This window comes from Mesoplodon mirus (genome assembly GCF_964341445.2).
Source record: "Mesoplodon mirus genome assembly, chromosome: 14".
NCBI lineage: Eukaryota > Metazoa > Chordata > Mammalia > Artiodactyla > Ziphiidae > Mesoplodon > Mesoplodon mirus.
The window spans coordinates 31,435,696-31,460,507 of NC_138990.1; the positions used below are offsets into that span (position 1 = coordinate 31,435,696).

The window sequence follows — 24,812 nt, forward strand, 5'->3', positions numbered from 1 at the left end:
GTTCAATTACAGGTTAAGTAATAGTGGACCTTTTGTTTCAATCAAAATGCAATACTTATCCCATCTAACTCTAGAGGGTCCAATGAAGTGGAAATAATGTATTCGTAATGATTATATCAAAATCATCCATCTTTGAAGAACACTGTCTTAGGAAACACAATTTTATTAAGCTCCAATAAGAGCAGGTGCGGTATCAATTAAATAACAGCAACTAAACTAAAAACTATTGATCAAAATTGCTTTTAGGAGAGAAAACGGGTAAAGGTCTCTAGGCCCGCAGGGCTGCTGCTGTGAATGTGGCATCACCCCCGCAAGTGAGCCGGGTCCCTCAGTCCTGGAGGCTCAGCGGCCTCCTGCCCTGGGGACCTGCTGACCCACGGCCCCGGGCCTCTGCCTCCGCGACTGGTATCCGCGTCCCCCCCCCCCCCGCTTCTCACTAGCTGGGCTTCCCCTCAGTGGGAAGAGCTGGCGCCCACTCTTCTCCAGCTTCCTTCTCAGAAGAGGTGAGACGTTTCTGCTGGAGGGAAGGAGCTTGTTCTTTTCTGTCCCCTCTCCCGTCTCCTCCTGCAGGAGGTCACTCCAGTGACCATGAGGCTGATGTTTCCACGCACGCTGGGAGCTTCTTCTCTACCTCCGCGCGGTAAATCCCCCCCTCCGCGACCTTTCTGCGAAGTTCCAGCACTTGCTCTTGGTGCGGTGCAGGCAGGATGTGAGGTCTCAGTGGCAGCTCCGGCACCTCACCGCCCAGCTGTGGGATTTCAGGCTGCAGACGTGCTCACTCACGTTGGAGGCTTCTCATCTGAACTGTAAGTGCTTTGTTCATCTGCTTTTCTTCACAGAACGTCTCCTATGTTCCTTGTTTTCCTCCTTCAAGCCTTTGGAAGCAGGGGAGCGTCGTGGGCCCTCTGTGTGGAGGACAAAGTCATCACATCTCCTGACTTAAAGCCTCCTTCTGCAGCTGGATGCCCTCCTGCCCACCAGCGACACAGGGTCCTCCTCTCTCCTCCCTCCCTCCCTCCGTCCCCGAAGGGCCCTCCTTGTTCACGCTGCGCCTCCTGCCGCTGGGCAGAGGCAGAGGACCGCAAGGCCTCAGCCAAGGGGTTCACTCGTGACCCGCTTTTCACTCAGAAGAAATGCATCCAGACGGGCAGTGTGCCAACATCTCACGGACGGAGCCAACGTGTCCCATCCAGTCCAAGCGTGACTGACGGGGCTCCTGGGGGCTGGCCCATGGCCAGGCCCCTTCCCCCATGGGCCTGTGTCTTGAGCTCACAGCCCCACGGTTGCCCAGTCATCTCAGAACTGTGCCTCTGTGGGCGGCTCTGCCAGGCAGCGGGTCCTTCCTGGCACTGAATGGGCCACCCTTAGTGCTTTAGACAGCATCCCACTGTCCTGGTTCCTATCTGGCAGGCTCAGGCCCAGCATCCCCTCGTCCATCACCCAGACCTGCCATAAGCCACTGTCCACAGAGCCTTGACCTGTGGCTGGAGGTCCCGGTGGGCACTGCAGGCCATGATTCCCCGAGTGGACGGGGTGTTCACGGGTCAGACCAGGCCTGGAGGGCGAGGACGAGGGGGCCAACTGCCTGATGGAGAGCAGGGGCGGTGGCGGGGACGACGACCAGGGCTGCCTCTGTCCCTCGTGCCCTGCATGTTGCCCCCTCCCTGCTCCTGCAGGGGCGGTGCAGGCCCAGCCCTTCATGGGCCGCAGTACGTGGACAGTTTTATATCAGGCTTCTGCTGAGAATTTCATGTGAATGAATGTTGCCTCAGCTATAAAAATCAGTCACCTCTGAACGGTACACTTACACATGGTTAAAATGGTAAATCACGATTATATTTGACTACAATAAAAATAATTTTCTGATCAAGGGCTTGATCAGATCATCTCTGAGGCCCTTTTGGGCACCAGATTCTGTCCACTGTCATCTGAGATGTGACCAACGTGCTACAGTGAGAAGACGGACTCCACGCAGGGGTGGTCGGTGTGGCTCAGGGAGACGCGCTCACCAGGGAAAAGCACAGAGAAGGTCTGAGGTTTTTGCATGAGGAACAGGAGCCCCGAGGCTCTTGGGAACCGGGCACACCTGGGCAGGACCATGTGCCTCCACCGGCCTTAGAACTGGGAGAGCCCAGAGGAGGTGACCCGTGCATCCAGGGGCCAGGAGGCCCACCTGGCATCTGGCTCACCCCTAGGAAAAGGTGGGGTCACGTGCCCTTGGCTTCAGGAGGAGGGCAAAGCTTATGCTGCCTCCCCAGCCCCGCCCGACACTTGAACCTTGGCTCTGATACGCAAGCTGAGGAAGGGAGGGTCTGTCCCAAGAGGGGAAATCCTGCCCCACCCTGACACCCCCTGGATGGCTCTGTTGTCTCCAGAGGGGAGAAGAGGGGACCAGTGGGAAATAGGGGGTTTTCCCAGGCGCTTCTGTGCTGGGTCCTGCTTCTTCCTCAAAAATAAGCCACCAGATCAACACAGCTGCAGCCAGGCCCCTAATGACCTCCAGGCCGGGGCTGGCAGAGCCTCCCTGTCAACAGTAGCTGTTAGCGGCTGCGTCAAGACAGGGTACTCCCAGTTCACCCCTGCAACAGCCCTGAGGGGCAACCATTTATCATCATTTTACAAAAGAAGTGGCATAGGCACAGAGAGGGTTATCTAGCAGCCCAAGGTTACACAGCTGGGAATTGGCCGAGCCAGGACTCAAACTCTGAAAGTCTGGTCAAATCTGCTGCCCCAGATGTTGCCTTTTCCTCCCTCAGAGCCAGGAAGGCAGTGAGCGCTTGATAGTTTTACTTGGGCAAGTCACCTCTCAGCCTCATTCTCCTCACCTGAAAAGTCAGGTAAGAGGCCCAAGAGAGGGAGGGGGGAGCTGCCAATCCTTGTGAGTCTAGACCCCGAGCTGGTGCAGCGTCCCTTCTGCTGTACCCTGCTGGTCAGAGCAGTCACAGGCCAGTCCAGGCTCAAGATGAGGAGAAACAGATCCCGTCTCTCAAGGTAGGTATAACTGTCTCCATTTTACAGATTAATCGATTGAGGGTCAGAGAGGTCAAGCACCCAGGGTCACAGAACCTGTGACATGGAACCAAGATCCACACCCGGGACTATAGCCTGGTCTGTCTGATCTAAAGTCTGGACTCTTCTGCTGGCCTCAGTGTGTGCTGGGGCAGAGCTGATGGGTCAGGGCTGACGGCCAACTTCACCACCTGACCCGGCGGTTCCCCGCCCGAGCTGCAGCCTCACCTGGGTGACTTTAAGATCACGGATTCCCTGGCCCTGCTCCCAGGCTTCGGCTTTAATTGGTCTGAGGTGGAGCCTGGATGCTGGGAACTTTTTAAGCGCCCAGGTGGTTTTCATGGAAGCCAAGGGCTGGGGACACTGTTTCAACCAAACAGGTTCCCTCCCTGCCTGTAGCCTGTGTGTGAGACCTTCCCCTGGACCCTCCTTCCCTGACCCTGAGCATCTCATGCCAGTCCTGCCCCCGGCCCTCCCTCCAACGCCCCCTCCAAGTCAGAGGGACTGTCACCAGGTCAGCAGGTTTCCCGGATAGAGGAGAGATGTCCCGTCCCTATGCAGTTAGGGGCTGGAACGAGTCTAGGCCCAGCTCTGCTGGCGGGCCGGGGATTTAAATCCCAGCTCGGTCACTTACTAGTTGAGGCATCTTTGATGTACAGAATGTGATCTCTACTTCACAGAGGGTTTTCAAGGCTCTGAAGAGGGAATAACTGTAAAAAGGCTTTGTAAAGAAGTGCAAGGCTTTTACACAGAAAACTACAAAACGCCATTTGAAGAAATTAAAGCCCTAAATAAATGGAAAGATGTCCCTTGTTTGTGGATTAGAAGATTTAACATCATTAAGGTTTAAAACTGTCAATATTGCTAATACTATGTAAATTGACCTATAGATTCAGTGCAACATTAGGCTTAAAAACACTCTCACAGCCAGGGAATCAGAAGGCTGCTGGACATCCAATATAAGATGCACATTTTTTTTGTTGGTGGTGGTGGGAATGTAAGTTGATGCGGCCATTATGGAAAATAGTATGGACGTTCCTCAAGAAAACTAAAAATAGAGTTGCCATATGGTCCAGCAATCCCACTCCTGGGCATGTATCCGGAGAAAACTATAATTCAGAAAGATATGTGCGGGGCTTCCCTGGTGGCGCAGTGGTTAAGGATCTGCCTGCCAATGCAGGGGACATGGGTGTGATCCCTGGTCCAGGAAGATCCCACATGCCGCGGAGCAACTAAGCCCGTGAGCCACAACTACTGAGCCTGCGCTCTAGAGCCCAAGAGCCACAACTACTGAAGCCCTCATGCCACAAGTACTGAAGCCCGCACACCTACAGCCTGTGCTCCGCAGCAAGAGAAGCCACCGCAATGAGAAGCCCTCGCACCACAACAAAGAGTAGCCCCCACTCGCCGCAACTAGAGAAAGCCCACGCACATTAACAAAGACCCAACGCAGCCAATAAATAAATAAATAAGTAAAATCTATTTTTAAAAAAAAGATACATGCACCCAATGTTCATAGCAGCACTATTTACAATAGCCAAGACATGGAAGCCACCTAAATGTCCATCAACAGATGAATGGGTAAAGAAGATGTGGCACATATATACAATGGAACATTACTCAGGCATAAAAAAGAATGAAATAATGCCATTTGCAGCAATATGGATGGATTTAGAGATTATCATACTAAGTGAAGTATGTCAGAAAAAGACAAATACCATACGATATCACTTATATGTGAAATTTTAAATATGACACAAATGAATGTAGTTACGAAACAGAAACAGACTTACATAGAAAACAAACTTACGGTTACCAGAGAGGAAAGGGAGTGGGGGAGGGATAAATTAGGAGTTTGGGATTAGCAAATACAAACTGCTATATATAAAATAGATAAACAACATGGTCCTACTGTATAGCACAGGGAACTATATTCAGTATCCTGTAATAAACCATAATGGAAAAGAATATGAAAAAATATATATATATCAGTTATATACATATAACTGAATCACTTTGCTGTACACCAGAAACTCACACAACACTGTAAATCAATTATTCTTCAATAAAAAATTTTTTTAAATGCACATTTTATTGACATTTTAACATCCCTGAAATTAGAGTGTATCTTATAGAGGGTATCATAGTTTCATTGTCACAGAGCCTCTCCAGCTGGGGTGCCCCCGATTGGGTCAAGGAGACGCCCTACCAGAGTCACCCTCCTCCAATTCCAGGAACTCCGAGGGCTTGCTCCCGGGGTCTGTCCTCCTGGAGGCCACCGGAGGCAGCTGTTTGTGGGGGCAGCGGTGTGAGGATGGGCAGGCTGGGCCGATTGCATGCGTGTGCCTGCATGCATGTATCCTCGTGGTACAGTGCGGGGGGAGCAGAAGGGGGCAGGCAAAACTGGCTCCCCCACACCATCACGTTTTGGTGTCTAACTCCAAGGAGGCCCAAAATTCTAAATTTGAACCTGGCCTTGCAGGCCCTCGTGAAGGCATATTTGTCAAGGTAAGAGGCTGGAACATACTTTATTTAATAGTTTATGAGCTTGATTTATAGCTTTAAAATATTTAGCCATAGAGGATGTGGGCCTCCGATTGCCCCGGGGCTTGACGGTGTTAGGATGAGGTCTGCGAGGTCCTCTCCTCTGAAAACGCCAGCCCGGGAATCGGTACGGGTTGTCCCCTTTCCTGGAACGCCCGTCTGCCTGGCCAACTCCACTCTTCCCCTCAAGTCTCAGCTCGGATTCCTGACTCCCCCTGGGCAGACTTGGGCTCACAGGGGCCTGTGTGCCTCTGTCCCTCTCAGCACTCGCTGGCCAGCGCTGCCTGGGCTGTGTGGAGGCCAGTAGGCTCTGAACTTGGCCAACATCCCTGGAATTTCTGGGCCCTGGCAGGGGTGCTGCCCAGGGAAGGCTCAGTGGGCACCCTGCAATTCGTTTGCCCCCTTAGCCCCGTTGCTTAAGACACTCTTGCTCCTCAAGGTGTAATGTGCATGTGAGTCACCTGGGCTCTGGCTAAAATGCAGATTCTGTAGGTAGACCTACAGAAAACTCTGTAGACCTACAGAAAATTCTGATTCTGTAGGTCAGGAGCGGGGCCTGAGAGTCTGCACTTCCAACCACTCCCACGTGACGCCAATGCTGCTGGTTAGCATCAAACCACACTTTGAGTGGTGAGGCTTGAGAGCTTGCCCCCAGATAGACAAGTTCAATACATGTGTGGCTTGTAGCCAATGCTTTCATGCAAACTGGACGATGAAGCTCAGAAATAAGCCTGCAGCTGCCCACAGGGCCCGTGGGAGAATGCAGAGCAGCCCTCCCAGAGGAGAGCAGTTCCGGGCCTCGGGGAATCACACGAGGGCACTTGGAATCAGGGCACAGTCTCTGCAGCACCCAGGCCTGTACCCGGCTCTTGGTTCCAGGCTCAGCAGAGCCAGTGTCCTCGGGCAGGACACCTCTTTTGGGGTCTCTGCCCCATGGGCACTGTCTGGCATCAGAGCGAGAGAGGGGACACTTTTATTAGTTATTTTTAAAACTTCTGGCCACACCGCGCAGCATGTGGGATCTTAGTTCCCTGATCAGGGATCGAACCCGCACCCCCTGCATTGGAAGGTGGGGTCTTAACCACTGGACTGCCAGGGAAGTCCCGAGAGGGGACACTTTTAAAAGAAAGAAGGACTGGTGTAAACAGCACTTACCACGTGCCACATACCGTTCCATGTGCTTTTCCTGTGCCAGTGTCTTTAACCCCCATGGCCACCCTCGGAGGGGGGCACTTGCCTTATTACCATCTTACGGATGGGGAAACTGAAGTTCGGAGAGAGGGATTACCCAAGGTCACATGGTGCCGTGAGGCCCCAGACAGTCTGGCTCCGAAGCCCAGGTACTTAACTAACTGGCCCCGAGGCCTCTCTAGTGTGAGGCTGGGCTCAGACAGAGAGAAGGACTGGGATCCTCTCCACCCCTCACGCCACAGCCCCAAGGCTCCTCTGCAGACACGGTCACAAACCTCTTCCAGGCGTCCCTTCTGGCTCTGGGGCTCTGGCCGCAGACAGACCAGTACTGGAGAGTGCCCCTGGGGCCCTCCCACCCCTCCTGGGCAGCCTAGGGCCTCCGGAGTGGAGGCTGGCAAAATCTTCCCGGACCTGGTGGTGCCTCCTGCTGGGAAAGGCTGCTACTCCCAGATTTGAGGCTGTCCTGTTTAAAACCAGCCCTATTTTGTAACGCCCCAAACTTCGCCAGTGTAAGTCCCTTCCGCGTTGTATTATCATGGCCTGTTTTCTCCCCTGTCTTCCACCTTAATCCACGCGCTCTCAGAACTGGGGCCACTTCCCTTTTTCTCTACCAGCTCTGCACCTGGTTCACAGTAGGTGCTGAACGGATTTGCATCCTACGGAGGTGATGCACTTGCAGATCTTGCCACCAGAGGGCAGGCGCACACAGCAGCGGGAACACAGGCCTAGCCACCAGGAGAAGGTGGGGCTGTGTGGGTCCCTGAGCGCCCAGCGACTGGACCTCTGGACAGGAGAAGACCAGGCGAGCTGGCTTAGGGCTTAGGACATCTCTGCACTTCCCCTGCTAATTCCAGCCTCAGCTCCAGAGCCCCCCTTTTCTCTTCCTTCCCTTCCTCTTTCCCCTCCTTCTTTCCTCTCCTCCCTCCCCTTCCAGGTTCCTGGGTCAACCTTGACTCTGAGTGACTCTGGGCCAGGCACTTTTTTCCCTCTAAGCCTTGGTTTCCTCATCCCAGCTTTTGCACGTTTCTCCTACCTAGGGACTTGGGATCCTCGGTGTAAGGCTACACTTCCCTTAGCCTGGCCCTTCCCTGCTCTCGGGGCAGAGGTCCAGGCTGTGCTGAGGCAGAATCGTGTCCCCATTGCTGTAAGCTGTGTCCTCATCAGGCCTCCTGCTCCATCCCTGGTGGACGATATCTCAAGGTCTGAGTCTGTGGTGCTGCCTGGGGCTGGCTGAAGTGGCTGGACTGTCAGGACCACTGCTTTTCTAGCCGAGGAGCTGCCGCAGCCACATCTGTGCTAGGATGCTCGCCGGACATCAGCTGGGCCAGACGAGCAGGCGGGGATGGATGGATGGATGGATGGATGAGAGAAATTCAGAGCATTTGTAGCAAAGGGATTTTCATACCCACTGCCAGCAGAACCCTAAAGCCTTCTTAAGCCTCTTGGAGCCTGGCTCCAAATGAAGTCAGTTGAGAGCCTGTCCCCCTTTTAAAGCTCCCTGTCCTTTTGGGATTTCCCACTGGTGGTGGCCCTAGGGGACCAATGGCCCTGGTCTAGGCTGTCCTGGGGCTGGGGCCGGGTAGGGGGTAAGGATTCTACTAACTGTGAGGGTTTACTCCTTCGTCCTGGGCTGGCTGAAGCACCACTCAGCCAGCTTCAAAGGAAGTCACTGGCCAGAGGGTCAGCCAGGGGGACCCCGAGATGCTCCAGTCCAAATCCCAGGGAACTGAGGGCTCTGTGACAACCCACAGCCAGACTTCCAAGCTCCGGCCCTTCCCTTACACCACGCTTCCTCCAGAGAAAGGGTTTCTGGGCGGGCCCGGAAACGAGATGTGTCATCACAGTGGGATCTCGGTCCCCAGCTGAGCTCACGCTTTCTTAAGTCTCTCCTGGCACTGGGGCCACTTGTCGGGACTTGCCTGTTGCTGACCCAGATTTCCAGGCCACTCTGTCAACACCTCCAGGGCAGGGCAAAGCGCAGCTTCTCAGAGGCCCAAACAGAATCCATGACCAATATCGCAGAAGCTTGACCAGCCGTGGGAGGACACCTGCCTATCCACCCGTGGGCTTCCTGGTGCCCCTCCCCGCAAGGCTGTCCTCAGGGCAGGGCGTGAAGAACCGTGTTAGGTAGGGGGTAAGGGGTAGGAGGCACGCAATAGATGTGCCTGGAAGGAGGGGCTCTGCGTGTGTCCGGGGCCGGTTTCTTCTTTCTGACTCTTGCACAGTCCCTGCTGCCCTGGGGATCGCTCAGAGCCTCCCAACCTCTGCTGCAAGCCCCGCCCCCAACCTTGGCCCACCCAGTTCTCTCAGGATGGCTGATGTTGTTGCCACACAGCCTAGAAAATTCTGCCCCTGGCTTGGCTCCAGTTACTGAGCCAAGATGAGGCATGAGTCACAGGGTTGTGTCAGAGGAGCTGCACGCCCTGGAGCTGCCGGAGGCTGGCGGGAACCGCAGACCTCAGACCTGCAGAGCCGCAGGCCTGGCTCCTCTTTGGGGCTGCCTGCCTTTCCCTCCCTGCTGCCCGCCCTCCCCAGCCGGGGGCCATGACATCATCCAGCTTCTCTGGGTCCTTCTCTCACCAGCCTGCAGTAGTTCAAAGAGCCCCACATGATCTGGGCCCCAGACAGCGCATGGCTGTCCCCACTTATTAGAGGTTTGTCAGGATGAGCCAGAATATGCAAATCGTATTCCTTTTAGATTTTTCTTAGGTTACAAACACCCGATTAAACGTCTTCTTTGTAAAGAATTCCTAGGCTCCCAAGCAGACCCAGGGGACCCCAGTTTGAGGAACTCTCGGAGAGCAGAAGTGTGAAGGTCAGGAACCAGCCCAGTGTCTGGTTTGTCCAGTTGTCCAAGTACCACCTTTCTCGGAGCCTTATTTCCTAGCTGAAGGCTCCTGTAGCTTGGATATCCTTCTCTCCGTGATTCCTCAAAGACATCCCAGTCCCTGTGGCTGTTCAGACAACAGGCTTCAAGCTTGTGGCTGCACCCAGAGGTGGCAAGCTGGCCGTCAGCCGAGGCCCCTCCAGGCAGAGGCGGGAACGCACCCAGGGCCAGGGGGCGGCAGTCTCTACCCCACCTCCGCTTCAAGGTCATCTCTCACTCCCCAAGGCCATCTGCATGTTGGTAGCTCGCCGTTCAGAAGAGTTTGGCCCAGGCCTCCCATCAGTGACCGCATGGGGGTCCGGGCCGCACGGGATGCTGACCTTGCCGGGAGGCCTGGCCTGGGCCGGCGGGTGGAAGGTCCGTGTACTCAGGAGGGATGCCCACGGGTTCCTCTCGGGCCCTGCAGGGAAGTCCCAACAGATAATGATCCTGAGCAGGGCCCTGTGGGGCTCCTGGGCATGAAGTCTGTGTCCCCCATTTCTTTGATTACAGGAAACAGGCTTCATTCAGCCTCCAAAACCTTCCCTGAGTTCCAAGGGGCAGATTCAAGCAGTTGTTAATTAGGGGAGGGAGGGAATGCAAGACAAGGGAGAAACAAAGTCAAGAGAAACAATAGTGCAGCCTTGGGGCAAAGTGCTGGAGCCCCATCAATGGGTGCACACAACGGTATCTCTGAGCTGTTTTGCAGATGCTGAAACCCCCTCCAGGTGGGAGAAGTTAACGATTAATGAAGGTATGCTGCCCACAAGCATGCGGACCCCAGACCAGTTGGAACCAGAAGGTTGATGACGCCGACTCCCACTTACCTCCCCACCAACCAATCAGAAAATGTCCGTGAGCTGATCACGCCCTCTTTGAACTATTGCTATAAAACTCCTCACTACCCTCTGGAAGGGTTGGGGGCACAGTCTTCTGAGGCGCTTAGGCTGCAGTGTTCCCTCTTTGCCTGGCAGAGTAGAGTTACACTTTCTCTTTCCTCCTAAATTCTGTCTTCGTATTTCTATTCGGCACAAGTGTACAGAAGCCGAGATTTCGGCAAAAATAGCTTGGCGCGTTCCCCCGGCCAGCCCTCCTAGAACTATGGCCCCAGCTCCCTCCCCGATGCTGGGAGGCTGTTGCCTCAGTTTCGTAGGAGGAGGTGAGGACGAGGGGACGCAGGGGCTGTAGAAACTGCTCCACACACGCTACCCGTGCAGACATTCGGGCTGTAAGGTGTTTACAGCTCACCTGGCCCAAATGCTCCCCATGAAAGAGGGCTGGCCCAGGGCTCCCCGGTGGAGTCAGGGGCACCTGGGCCTCCAGGCTCCCGGCCAGACCTCTGAGCTTCAGAGTCCACATCTGTGAACCTTCTCTGAGAATTAGGCCGGGACATCAATGCACACAGATCACAGCAGAGGTGTGAAAGCCACTTAAAAGAGGCAGGGCTGGAAGGCCTGCTCTCTGCCCCCTTCCCTCTTCCCTGCCGCCCCCCCCCCCCGCCCCGTGCACACTGGAGTGACTCCTCCACGTGGGACACGGTCTGGAGGGCCCACCTCGGAGAGCCCTGTCCTCGGCTCCCCACCGTCTCCTGCCGCCCCCTCGCGGGCTGAGGGGTCAGGCTCTTGGCTCAACTAGACCAGCCAGCTGCTCCCTGCTGCGATTCGAATTCTGACGAGAGAGACACAGCACCTGGGCATGGTGAGCCAGTCCTCTCAAGAGGCTAAGGGGCAGCTGCTTGGCCCAACTGTGTGGGCTCTAAATCAGTTCTTTTAATTCCTGCTCTGAAGCCTCTAGAACTGCCATGGCTGTTGGCCATGCCCAGACCTGGTTTTCCACCCCCCTTTGAATTCAGTCTCTGTTATGGTTTGAATTGTGTTTCCTTAAAATTCATATGTTGGCGTCCTAATCCCCAGGACCTCGGAAAACAACCTTAGTTAGAAATGGGGTCCTGGCAGATGTAATTAGTTAAGATGAGGTCATATTGGAACAGGGTGAGCTCCTAATCCAATACAGTTGGTGTTCTTATAAAAAGGGTAAATTTGGATACAGGCCTGCATATAGTGAGAACACCATGTGAGCAAGAAGGTGGCATCTACCAGCCAAGGAGAAAGGCCTGGAACATGTCCTTCCTCACACCTCTCACAGGGAACCAACCCTCCTGACACCTTGATCTCAGACTTCTGGCCTCCAGAACTTAAAATGCAAGAAGAAGGAATTCTCCTCAAGACTTCAACAAGCGACTTCCCTGGTGGTGCAGTGGTTAAGAATCCGCCTGCCAATGCAGGGGACACGGGTTCGAGCCCTGGTCTAGAAAGATCCCACATGCCACAGAGCAAGCCCGTGCACCACAACTACTGAGCCTGTGCTCTAGAGCCCAAGAGCCACAACTACTGAAGCCCGCGTGCCTAGAGCCCGTGCTCCACAACAAGAGAAGCCACCGCAATGAGAAGCCCACGCACAACAACAAAGAGTAGCCTCCCTTCGCCGCAACTAGAGAAAAGCCCGCGTGCAGCAACGAAGACCCAACACAGCCAAAAAAAAAAAAAAAGCTGGTCCGTATGACATTCATTATTGATAAATCGACGTTTTATCCATCAGTCACGTGAGCTCGGTCAATGTGAGCCCTTCCCCCAGAGATGGATCCATCTTGCCGAGTTGGCAGATCCGGTTCCAAGCCTGCAAGGCTGACATCCAGAGGCCTGGTGGGTAAATATGTCCCTTAGGGTTCGGAGGCCTGGGCTCTGCAGCAACATTTCTGGGAGGGCGGGGCCTGCTGGGCACTGCCCCGCCCTGACCCGCCTGCGATGGCGTTGGCTGAACGCTCCTTCACCACAGGCTGCCTCTCCCCGCGTGGCGCCCTCAGAGATGAGGATTAAGGCCCTCTGACTCAGTCAGCCCTCCTCTGAGAGCCTCCCCCGAGTCCCCCTGTATCTGGGCTCCTCCAGGAATGTGTTTTTTATCCACTTGCCACTGGGCGGCTTCCTCCAGAGTGACACTCTCACCAGCCCTTGGAGAGTCTATCTCGTTTTCTCTCCATTCTGTGACTCTGGGCCCACTGGCCTCTCCACCCTAACCCAGGGCCCTTGCCTAGCCTCCCCCCCAGGCCACAGTGCTGCGGCCCATCCTGACTGGGGGCCATGGACAGACAGCTTCTCGTCCAAAGTGGGGCCCATCCTCAGCCCGGACCACAGGGGGAGGCGCCACTTGCCCGGCCCTGGTGTCTGGACACTGCCTGCCATGCCCACCAGCCTCACCAGCCCATCTCTCCGGTCTTCTCTGATGCCCTGCCTTCCGCTCCGGGACCCTTGGAGCTCTGCTGCTTACCATCTACCTCCGGGCCTCCTCACCTACGGTGACTCCTGACCCTACAGCCTGAGGCCTGGCCTCTGAGGCCAGCCCTGCCTGGTCACCCTGCTGTAGTCAAAGCCCCAGCTTACGTGTGCCCTGCCCTGGCCAGCCTGCACAGCCACTTTGCAAGCGGGCCTGGCAGTCCCCTGGAGCCTCCGCCCTCCACCCTGACTTCTTACTCAAGCCCTGTCTCTGCTTGAGTCAGAACCTTGGATCCAAGCCCCAACGCCAGTCTTGCCTCTGACCCCGGGGCTGGCATCTGTCCCAGGCAAGCTGATGGGTGAATAGTTAGAGCCTGGTTCCCGGTGCAACCGCAGATTGGCCCGTGTGTTTATCACAAGCCCCATAGAGTGAGGGGGGCTCAAAGACAAAGGGGCAACAGCAGTGAGAGTTCACAGACTGCCTGGAAGCGCACGGAGCCAAGGTAACGGAGGTAGCAGCGCTGAAGTTACACGTAAGGGCCTGCAGAGCGGGTCAGCGGCGGTCAGGGTCAAGTTTGCCTTGCAGAATCGCAGACCCTTGAAGCTCTTGAAGTCGACGGAACCACAGGAGGCCTGGCATTGGTAAGAGGGGAGTGATGGAAAGTCTTTACTCAGAGACCTGGACGCACAGTGGGTATCGCTCTCCATGCAGCCAGGAGACCATCCTCTCCCATCCCCGGGGGCCGCAGACAGAGTGACTGGAGGATCTGAGCCTGAGACGCCCAGCACTGGAGACGGGCTGGGAGGGAAAGAGGATGAAGGCGGAGTGGAAGCAAGTCGATGGACGCCCGCGGAGCAGTCCGCGCGGCCCTTGGGCCTCCCTCGCCTCCGCTCCCTGTGCTGGACACTGGCTCCACCCAGACACCCGGGTCCCTGGGACTCCTTCTGGGCACCCCTCTTGGGCGTCAGCTGCCGGTGCTCCCTGTGGCTTCGCCTGCAGCTCTCCTGGGAGCACCGACCTCGGGCTCTTGAAGCCACTTGGCCAGCACTTGCTCAGTCCCCTGGGGTGGCCCTCGGCCAGTGACTGATTGGTGGCTGTTCCAACAGAGTCTCCTATCTAGAACCTTCCCTTCGAGCCCTCCGAGCTGGACGTAGCACGGCCCTGTCACTGTGGCTTGGATCTCGAGGGGCTGGAGTGGCCGCCTGCTCCCTCCTGGCTCAGGAGCTGTGGCCGCCGAGGCCATTGTCCCTGACTCCGCGTCCTTATCTCTATACACACGTCACCTTCTCTTCTCAGAGGTTCGCGCTCTCTTTAAAACTTGGGTTGCTTCTGACGGCAGCTAGGAGCCCAGCAACAGGATGATGGGCACCAGCCCTGCTCCAGCGCTGCGGCCCTTCCCCACCCCTTTTGGTGCTGCAGCTCTTCTTTCTATGGCTTCTCTTCTCCACGAGACCGTCTCTTTGCTCTCCCCCCCGTGCGTGCAGCTTGGTGCCGCCTCCTGTAAAGCCCCAGTGGACGCCCTGCTCCATGCCCTTCACCCCAGCCCGGCTCCCCCGCGAGAGGCTCACAGAGCCCGGGGGCCACCGTGCTTGCGCACGCAGCTGTTCTAGGAGGAGCTGCTGAGCGGATGGGTCCACAGACGTTTGAAAACACATTTGGGGTCTCAGTTTCCCTGCTCCTCTGGGAGCCTTTGACCCCAGTGCCCCCCAGGCTCCGGGCATTGCCCAGACTGGCCCGAGGTACACTCACCTTACCCAGAGGGCACGCCTCCTCACCACCACCCTCCACCCCAGAGGCCTGCTGCCCGCGAGACTCTGTCGACCCCTCTCCCTCCTCATTCACAAAGGCTGGCGCAGCCCCCATCGGGGTTTTTGGTGGAAGGACAGGCCTGCTGAGCGGCAAGCCTGAGGGACAGGTAGGACCGTATCGGGGGGGCGGGAGGACCCACATCCGTCCCCGGCTGGGCGCCTGACGGCTGCCCCCTGCCGCACCCCATGTGCACCTGGTGTGGACAAAACCTCTTCCCTTGGTTCAGCCCAGAGTCTGGTATAAGAGCAGATACAAATAATCATGTTTGCAAAGGATGTTCCTAATCATGCAGCGAAAACGAGTGGGTGCAACTGAAAAGCTTTGGGGTCAGGACCAGATCCTCCCCACACCAATGGGTGGTCTCGGTCAGATCAATAACTTCTCTGCCGCCATCACATCCTCAACTGGGAAATGAGAAGGGCTGTCTGCAGGGTTGTTTGAAGATCGAACACAATCTCTATGTGCTAAGCGCTTGGGATCACCACTGTGCCGGGAGGGCCCTTGAAGGCGGCAGTGCGTAGTATTACTGCCGTATTCCTCTCGCCATAAAGAGTTGCTACCAGCCTGCAGGGGGCATCTTACTAGAATCTGTTCCCAGCAGATCAGCCTTGGCGCTGGTGTGCCAGGAGCGTCTCAATTTCAGACACTTACAAATGCCCTCGTCATCACCGCACGTTAAAGACTTGAACGTCAATCCTTTACTTGTGGGGGGACCTTGGGCATCTCTTGGAGCCCCTCTGGGCCTCAGTTTCCTCCCCTGGAACCTCAGACTCACAACAGAGATGAGGACTCAGAGAGATCCTGGACCAGGGATGCCGTTCCCACCCAGGACCAGCCTGGACATCTACGGCAGGTTCTGTTTGCACCGGTGCTGGTGGCGGCGTGGGTTGCTTCTCCAAGGATGCTGACAAGGTAACTCCACACAGAGGAAAGGTGCTCAAGTGGAGAAGTGTCAGACACCCAGACAAGGCAGCTGGGAGATGTGGGCACTGTGGCCGGTCCAGTTTCTCTCACTGACATGCAGCACTGGCTGGTTCCGTGAGAAACGTCTGCACTGTGTCCCGAGATCCTCTCCCGGGCCAGGACCAAGGGGCCGGAACCGCCGAGACGCCACAGCGTATGGCAGGCAGTCCTGCTCCACCGCTTCCTGGCTGGGAGACACCGGGCAAGTCACTTAACCTCTCTGGGGAGGGAAACAAGCAATCCCTGTAGAGAGGATTACAACAGTGTCTGCGGTGAAGCAGAGCGGCCCTCTGCGCCATGATACTCAGAGGTAGGAGCTGGTGTTCCCTCAGCCAACGGGGTGGCACAACTAAGAACCGAAAGCCTCCCAAGCAGACCTCAGACTCACCCTGCATGGGTGTCGCCTTAATTACCTCCTTCCTCTAGCAGATCCTCCTGAGAACCCTTGGGATCTGTGGGTGAAAACAAGGAGATGCTCACACAGCCCCAGACCAGGGCCACGGCCTCTGGGAGCAAACAGGGGAAGGGGGGCCCAGGACCAGGCTGCCCAATGCCTGGGCAGGGCAGGGGTGTCAGGGGTCCCAGCCTGGCGTCCGGGGCTGGCTTGGGCAGGTGCTCACGTCTGCAACGGGTGTCCTGGCTTCACCCACCCCTGGAGGTGAGGAGGTGGATTCAGGGCGGGGCCATGGATGCCAGGTGAGACCGAGCCGATGGGCAGCTCTGGGGCTGCCACCTGCCCACTTGCACGCACGTGCACACGCACATGCACACTCGGCCCGCCTGGCACACGGACGGGGCTGTTCTCCCAGCCCCCGAGGCTCCCCCTTGCTCCTTCCCGGGTACGAGGATGTCTCGTGTCGGGGGCCCCTGTGCTCCAGTGCACGAGCTCCTTGCAGGCAGAGGCGTGTGTCATCCAGTGATGCCCAGCAGAGGTCTGCTACGTGGAGGGAGGGTGGGTGAACGGGCGGGGCTGGGTGAAGCCGGGTGGGCACGCACTTAGCACGAGTACTTTCACTTAGAGCCGCTCACAGAAGCTGCTGGAAACAACTCTCTCCGTGCCAAGAGTCCACTAACTACCTTCTAAATAACCACTGAATAACCAGCAGAGCTGATGAAGAACACTGCCCCTTCTCACAGCAAACACTGAAGGGTGTTTCTAACACAAGTATTTGCGAGTGTAACATTTGAATGCGGTGGGGGTGGATTTTCTTTTCTATCTTAATGAAAAATTTATGGTTTTATGTAGCAAACTATGTTTATGTGCCAGAATTCATGGAACTGAACTTCACAACAGGTACAAAAATCCCTCCCTGCACATGTGGGCGTGTGGGGAAGGGCACACGCCTCTGCCTCCGCACCCTCCCCCCGCCACCCCCTCGTCACACGCTTACAGCAGAAGAGCCGATCTAGGAGCCAGAAGAACCGAAGTCCATTATGGTGTGATTTTAGCAGATCATGAACCTCTGGGAGCCTCAGTTTCCTCTTTGGTTAAATATATCTGCCTCTCTGGGTTTTTAAGGGAATTAAATGAATTTCTGCTGGTTGATACTTTTCCAGCTGGGATATAAATTCCCTTGAGGAAATTTAGAAATGTCCTGAAGGCTCGTGAAGCCATAGGATATATATGTTCCTCCTCACCAAAGTGTCAGAACTTTGAAAAAATAATATTTCCTATGAAAAGAAACATGAATTTAAAATAGAGAATAATGTATGAAATGCAAGAATTTTTAAGATGAAACTTGAGACTCTAAAGAAATTTCAAACCTGGAACTCAGGGCTTCAGGCTCTGCCCCTGATCTCAGTTTCTTTTCGATTGTGGGTTGAGTTGTCCCCCTTTCCCCCAAAGATATATTCTTGTCCAAAACCCCTCGTACCTGCAAATGTAACCTTATTTGGAAGAGGGCCTTTGCAGGTGAGGCCATGGGGGTGGGCCCTAATCCAGTATGGCTGATGTCCTTCTAGGAAGAGGAGATGCCACGTGAAGATGGAGACACAGAGGGAGAGGTGACGGAGGCAGAGACTGAGGTGACACAGGGCAAGCCAAGGAGCACCAAGCGTCAGCCACACCAGAAGCTGGAAAAGTCTCAGAGGAAGCACAGCCCTGGTACTCTCAATCTCGGACTTGCGGCCCCCAGAGCTCGGAGGGAATAAATTTCTGTTTTATTTCTGTTTCAAGCCCTCTATTACAGCAGCTCTAGGAAACTGACACCCTCCCTGACTTAGAAAAGTGTGGGAAGCCCTGAGGCTGGCCAGAGGGAGCATGCAGACCTGGGAGCACACCAGGCCCTGCCCCATCAGCTGGGCAGCCACGGGCAAGTCACTGCACCACTCGGAGCCTCAGTCTCCATCTCAGGTGGGTCCAGCCCGTTCCTGGCAGATGTCGCCTGTGTCATGATTAATGCCCGCTGCTACTGTCCTGCTGTTACGTGTGGGTGACTGTACCAGCACTCTCCACATCCTGGCCACCGTCTGAGGGGAGCTGGGCCTCCAGGTGGCAGGCCCGATTAGGCCCAGGAGGAGGGACGCAGCTCAGGCCATGCCGAGCGGCACCAGCCAGGGAGGCCACAGGGATCGCGCAGCCTGAGAGCTCAGAGAAGGTGCTGACCAGACTCACAGCTCCCTCCGCCCGCCTCGGACACAAAGACTGAAGCCAGTGAGGGGCGAGAGACCAGACCTCAGGGAAGTCTCTTGTGCCCCCCGGCCCTGGGAGGCGGCCATGAGATTCTACCCCAGCCGGACGTGCCTTCCAGCACTCAAAGCGACCGACCTCGCACGGGTGCACGGGCAGGTTTCCTGGAGGAAGTGGGCTCAGACCAAGCCAGGATGGGGCTGCGCTGCAGGACCTGCCCACCCGTCTGCACCCTGTCATCACGGGAGCCCTCGGGGCAGCACAGGGCCCAGCGCAGAGCGGGTGATGGTCAGTGTTTGTTGAGGTGAATCAAGCAGGAGGAAGGAAGGAAAGGCGATTTCCTTCCTGGCTAACCAGGGCCTCCCCTTTGCTCTGTGGAAAGTTCTGGGAACGGTCCAGCACATTTGGGGTTCAGGACAGGGGTATCTGAACTGCCTGCTAGAGCTCTGCCCTCATCTCCTCCTGGGACCAGGCGGCTGGCCGGAGAGGGCTGTATGGCTGGGCAGCATCCACAGGGAGGCCAGCCAAGTGTGGCTCTCCAGCTGCCCCGAGAATGCGTCCGGAGCCCCAGCCCTGCAGCCTGCCCGGCCCCGGGAACGTCTGGGCACCGTGGCCAAGGCACCATGCAGAAGGTGGGGCTGCGTGGTGCCCGCTGGGTGCTCCTCCTCGGAGGCCCGGCCGGCTCAGCCCGCCCAGCTCCCCCCGAGGTCAACCCGCCCGGGGACTTGACGCCCGAGAGCCCTGCAGCCCAGCCAGTGTCCGCCCTCCACCCCACGGTCTCTCCTCTTCCCTGTGGACTCAGAAGGCTCTGCACAGGAAGGGAGTGCAGTCCCCTTTTCCAGAAAGCTCTGGAAACAGCCCCGGCTCAAGGCTCCTCTCTCCTGGAGCCAGCGCAGACCCACGCGCTCGTCCCGCCAGGCCTCAGCTCACGCAGCCCGTGGGCACGCAGGGGCAGCTCCAGCTTCTCTAGCTCCCTTCCTGCGATGGAGTGGGTGCCCCGCTGCTCTAACTGGATGGGGCAGAGCTCTGGTCTCTTGGCTGGCACCTTGACCCTCAAGTCCTCCTGAGAGAAACTCAGGGAGTGCTTTCCCCCCAACTTCATTCACTGACCGTCTCTTAGAAGACTTGAGGGCAACCTTCTCGTCCATTTTACGCTGGTCTCACAGCCCCCATGTCAGGAGTCACATCTGACCCACGTGTCCATCTGAGCATGTACCAGGTGCCTGGCACTGTGGCAGCCGATCTTGCACCTGCCTGCCATGCACCATCTCCCAGCTGGTGGGCGTGCCAGCAAGTAACTGATGCCCAACAGGGGCTTGAGGGTAGCAATGAGGGCACCCAGGACCATTGAGGGGAGACGTCCCCCAGACAGGGCAGGGAGTGCGCTCCTGGAGAAGGTGCCTGGCCACCACTTAAGTTCACAAGCTGCCATTTTTAGCACCTATTAAGTGCCAAGAGTCTATGTCCATATCTCCAACTCTCAGGAACGTCCGTGGTGTAAATCATTACCCTCTTTACAAAGAGGAAATCTGAGGCCCCAAGAGATCAAGTGGTGTGCCTGTGACGGCAGGCTGCTCAACCCGGGCCTCTCTGCACGCCAAGCTCATCCGCAGCTCCTACACCGCACGGCACCCCAACAAGGCAGCATCCTGCTGCAGCCCCACTTGGCAGCCTCAGAGTTGGTGAGACCTGGGGGGCGGGGATGGAGGAACATAAGGACCCGTAGGAATGAGACCAGTGGGACCTTCCCCTTCCAAGCGCTAAAAGCAACTTCCCTGTCAGGAGGCCCGGGGAACCCCGGTGACCCGTCTTAGCGGGGCTGGGGTGTCAGAACAGGCAGGCTGGGAGCATGCCGTCTTCCCACCCACGGTCTTGGGCCCTCAAGCTCTGGGATCCACAGCAATTCTCCCATCCAGGGTCAGCTTTCAGTGCCATAAACGCTTGGGGCCACAAGGTGGCGCCTGCACCCCTCCCTCAGGGCCAAGTGCTCAGACAGCTTGAATTCAGCAAGGCAGCTGGGGCACTTGCTGCGGGCTAGGGCCGGGGGACCAGAGACAGCTTCTGCCAGAGGGGCATCCTGGAGCCTTTCAGAATGCGGGGCCTCGGTGATGCCAGGGATGGGGAAAGGACCCCCAAGACGGAGGGAGGACCTGGAGGTTTGAAAGTGTGTTTGAGACAGTTCCCACCTTGGCTGCGCCTGAACCCAGATGTACGAGCAAGGTCCTGGTTTTACATCACAGTCCCCAGTTGTCATGAATACTCTGTCCTTGTCACTTTGCACATTCCAATGTTTTTGTTCAGAGAAGACTCATAGGGTCTGTGGGCAAAGTTGGAGGGGCCTGGAGAGATGGGCCTTCAATGCCGGGGAAAGGGGTTTGTTTAGGACTCAGAAGGTGACAGGGAGCCTCTGGAAGGCTCTAGATCACTCTGGCTGCATGTGGGGGGAGTAGGCAGGGTCACTAGGGAATAAGCCACATCCTGCACTGGGGACCTGGGCAAGGAAGTGGAGCAGAGATGGACCGTTCCCAGAGATGGTACCCTTTGTCCTGACACTTCTGCCCCGTGTCTGCGCCCTCAGCTCCACATCCTTCTCTAGATGCTCACACGAGGGCACGTCCTCCCACCTCAATGCCCTCTGCCACCGTTGGTCCCAGGCTCAGTCTTCCTATCAAAGCATGACCTTCCTATGTCCCATTCTTTCCAAGCTCTGCTAAGAGGGAGCTGATAAGCTCACGACCACCCTGTGCCTCTGGACCAGCAGGTATGTATATGCACATAATCCTTCTGTTTCAATGTCTCAGCCCAAAGAGGGGACCCGTAGTGAAATTTCAGGCAGAATGGCAGGCCCGTATTTGGAGATGACCAAATATGGAAGGTAGGAGCCTTCGGAAGTGCCTCAAATCATATGAGAGAAATAGGTCCCCGTCATGACCAGTAAAATCAGCTCCCTTGGACCCTAGGACTCCTCTGATTCCCAAGGCCGTCTCCTGCTTAATTCACAGTGACAATACGTCAACCAGCTGGTCCACCGTTAGCGTCTGGCTCTGCCCCAGGCCCCCCTTACTGTAGCTAGAAGGTGGTTACAGTTTGAACTCAGAGCAAGGGACAATTTGTGGCCCAGCAAGATGAAGTAAGAGGAAGTCTTGGGACTTCCCTGGTGGTCCAGTGATTACGACTCCACTCTCCCAATGCAGGGGGCCCGGGGTTCAATCCCTGGTCAGGGAACTAGTCCCACATGCATGCCGCAACTAAAAGATTCCACACGCCACAACAAAGACCCCGCGGGCCGCAACTAAGACCCGGCGCAGCCAAATAAATAAGTTAAAAAAAATAAGAGGAAGTCTTATTTTAATTATTTGCCATAATAGTTTCAGAAAGAGGGGTAGATTAGCTCAGTCCAGTATGATTGGCATTTGGCAAAAATCTAGTAAAGCAAGTGTTCTGATTGCTTAGGATCTAACAGGGATGCTATTACTGTTTAGCCATTAACACTTCAAATATGATCCAGGGCTTTCCTGGTGGCTCAGGGGTTGAAAGTCTGCCTGCCGATGCAGGGGACATGGGTTCATGCCCCGGTCCGGGAAGATCCCACATGCCGCAGAGTAGCTGGGCCCGTGAGCCATGGCTGCTGAGCCTGTGCGTCCGGAGCCTGTACTCCGCAACAGGAGAGGCCACAACAGTGAGAGGCCCGCATGCCGCAAAAAAAAAAAAAAAAAAAAAATCCAGATGCAGTTTTAAAAGTGGACAGACAAATCCACCAGAAACTAACACAACATTGTAAATCAACTATACTTCAATTAAAAAATGGATAAATCTAAGTTTAATAAATGGATAAATCCAAGGAAAGTTTTTAAAAAAAAGAAAGAAAAGAAACTTTTACATGGCAAAAAGCACTATAAGCAAAGTCAAAATGACATACTGAAGGAAAGTATTTGTAATATATATATCAAAGATAAAACACTAATATGATTAATATTTAAAGAGCTCTTTAAAATGTGAGGGAAAAGACCAAAGTTCTAACAGAAAACTGGGCAAAAAACATGAATATACAATTCACAAAAAATGAAATAAACGGCCCTTAAACATAGTAAAAAAATGTTCAACTTCACTCATCATAAGAGAGATACAAATTGTAACTATACTGAAATACCATTTTCACCCATCAGGTTGGCAAAAATTCAAAAGCTTGACAACACATCACATGGAGAGGCTGTGGAGAAATTGGCGTTCTCAGGTATTGCTGGTGGAAATCAAAGGGGTAAAGCCCTACGGGGATGATTCGACAATACCGAATAAAAGTAGACATGGATTTAACCCTTGCCCCAGCAATCCCATTTCCAGGAATTTATCCTGAAGATTTATTTCCAACTTTATGAAAATACATATGTGCATGATTATTCATTGCAACATTATATGTAATAGCAAAATAGTGGAAACTGCCTCAGTACCCATAATCAGAGATTGCATGAATTAAATGTGGTACACCCACAAAACGGAGCACTAGGCAGCTGTAAAAAAAGAATGAGAAAGAGTTCTAAAAGTTCTTATGGAATGATTCCCAGAACATACCATTAAGTAGAAAAACAGAGTGATACATTGTATGTTATCTTTTGTGTAAAAAGAGAAATAAGAAAATACATACAAATCTGCTTATTTTTGCAAAATCACAAGAAGGGTAAACTAGAAACGAATGAAACCACATTTAATTACCCACAGGGGTGGGTAGGAATGGAGTGAAAGGGAAAGGAAAGAGAATGATATTTCTCTGAATATACTTTTTCTGCATAGTGTTGACAAACTTTTGGAACTTTGTTAATGCATCACATGTTGAGTAAATAAAATTCCATCAGTATGAATGGGGAGGTCACCACCCCTAAAACTGAATAAAACCGAAACAAATAAACTGAACTATATATCAAATCGATAACATAACCACATAAGAAAAAGGAGGGAAAAAAAGAACTAATCCAAGTAGCTTTGAATGCATACTTTGACTTTATACCCTTTGTATAAACACAAAAAGAACTGCAAAGAATCTTTAACTTTACTTACTAATTTTGTGGTTGGTAGAGATATGAGTGTAACAATTCTGAGACAATTGTTGTGTATCATAAGACTGAGAAAATGAGATATTGTTAGGAGCCAGAGTTTTCATTGACGGAGAAAGGAGGCATAAGTAAGGAACAGAGAAAGGTGAGTGTATTAGTTTCCTAAGGCTGCTGTAAAAAGTACCACAAACTGGGTGGCTTAAAACAACAGAACTGTTTTGTTTCCCAGTTCTGGAGGCTGGAAGTCCCAGATCCAAGGTGTCAGCAGGGTTGGTGCCCTCTGAGGCTGTGAGGGAGATGACTTCTCCCCCAGCTTTTGGTGGTTTGCTAGCAATTCTGGCATTCCTTGGCTTATAGAAGCATTGCCCTCATTTCTGTCTTTGTCTTCATGTGCTGTTCTCCTTGCATGTGTCTCAGTTCCCCCTTTTTAAAAGTGGATAAATCCAGGCTTCCCTGGTGGGGCAGTGGTTGAGAGTCCGCCTGCCGATGCAGGGGACACGGGTTCATGCCCCGGTCCGGGAAGATCCCACGTGCCGCAGAGCGGCTTGGCCTGTGAGCCATGGCCGCTGAGCCTGCGCGTCCGGAGCCTGTGCTCCACAACGGGAGAGGCCACTACAGTGAGAGGCCCGCGTACCGCAAAAAAAGAAAAAAAAAAGTGGATAAATCCACTTTTAAAGTACTTACTGCCGTAAGTATGCCAGTCACACTGGATGAGGGCCCACCCTAATGACTTCATCTTAACTTGATCATCTGCCAAGACCCTTTTCCCAAATAATGTCACATTCACAGGTACTGTGGTGTGGGGGGGTGGTTTAGGACTTCAACATCTTTTGTGGACACACAGTTCAATCCATAACAGTAATGAAAAACCCTGTAGTGTTGGATTGGGATGAGAGATTTCAGAATGAACTCATGCTTTCAAAAATCAATTTCCAAGTTCAGCCCCTATGTCACCTCAGCAGCAACAAGCACACTGATGTCCAGATCTTGGTTTCTAAATGCTATTCTCCACCAAAACGGACAGGACTCCTTGGATAAATGGGTGACTCTAGGGCTGGGAAGGGAAAAGCACAAGATGAGCCTGGAACTTTTTGTTATGCCTGAAAGTCAGGAAGGGCGTGATATAGGAATGGTGGGGACATGTCAAAAAGACGTTGAGCAAGTCCACTTGAAGAGGATGCCCCTGGCCAAATCTGGGACCATTTGAGCAGCAAAAAGAATGATGACAATAATGGATTATAACATATTGAATCAAAAAGAATGCATGAGTCCACAGTGATCCTAAAAATGAAACCAACATACAAATAAACTGGGGGAGATGGGAAAGCTCTTCTTCATAGTGGAAAGATGACAAATGTGGAAGGGATGAGTTAGAAAACAAACCTTCTGCAACCATCACTGAGTAATTGATTCAAACAAGAATATTCAAACCATTGAGTAAAAGATCGTTGGGTAAACAGATATTTACAGTCTCAAAGTATCT

At 54.3% G+C, this 24,812-nt stretch overlaps 1 long non-coding RNA gene across 1 annotated transcript in view; it reads right to left on the minus strand.

The window, feature by feature from the left end:
• Positions 1–235: 235 nt before the first annotated feature.
• The window catches only part of LOC309815585, a 53,551-nt gene continuing 28,974 nt past the window's right edge, over positions 236–24,812 (minus strand). The window contains exon 3 of the long non-coding RNA XR_014295899.1: positions 236–905. This is a non-coding gene — a long non-coding RNA (uncharacterized lncRNA). The remainder of the gene's footprint in view (positions 906–24,812) is intronic.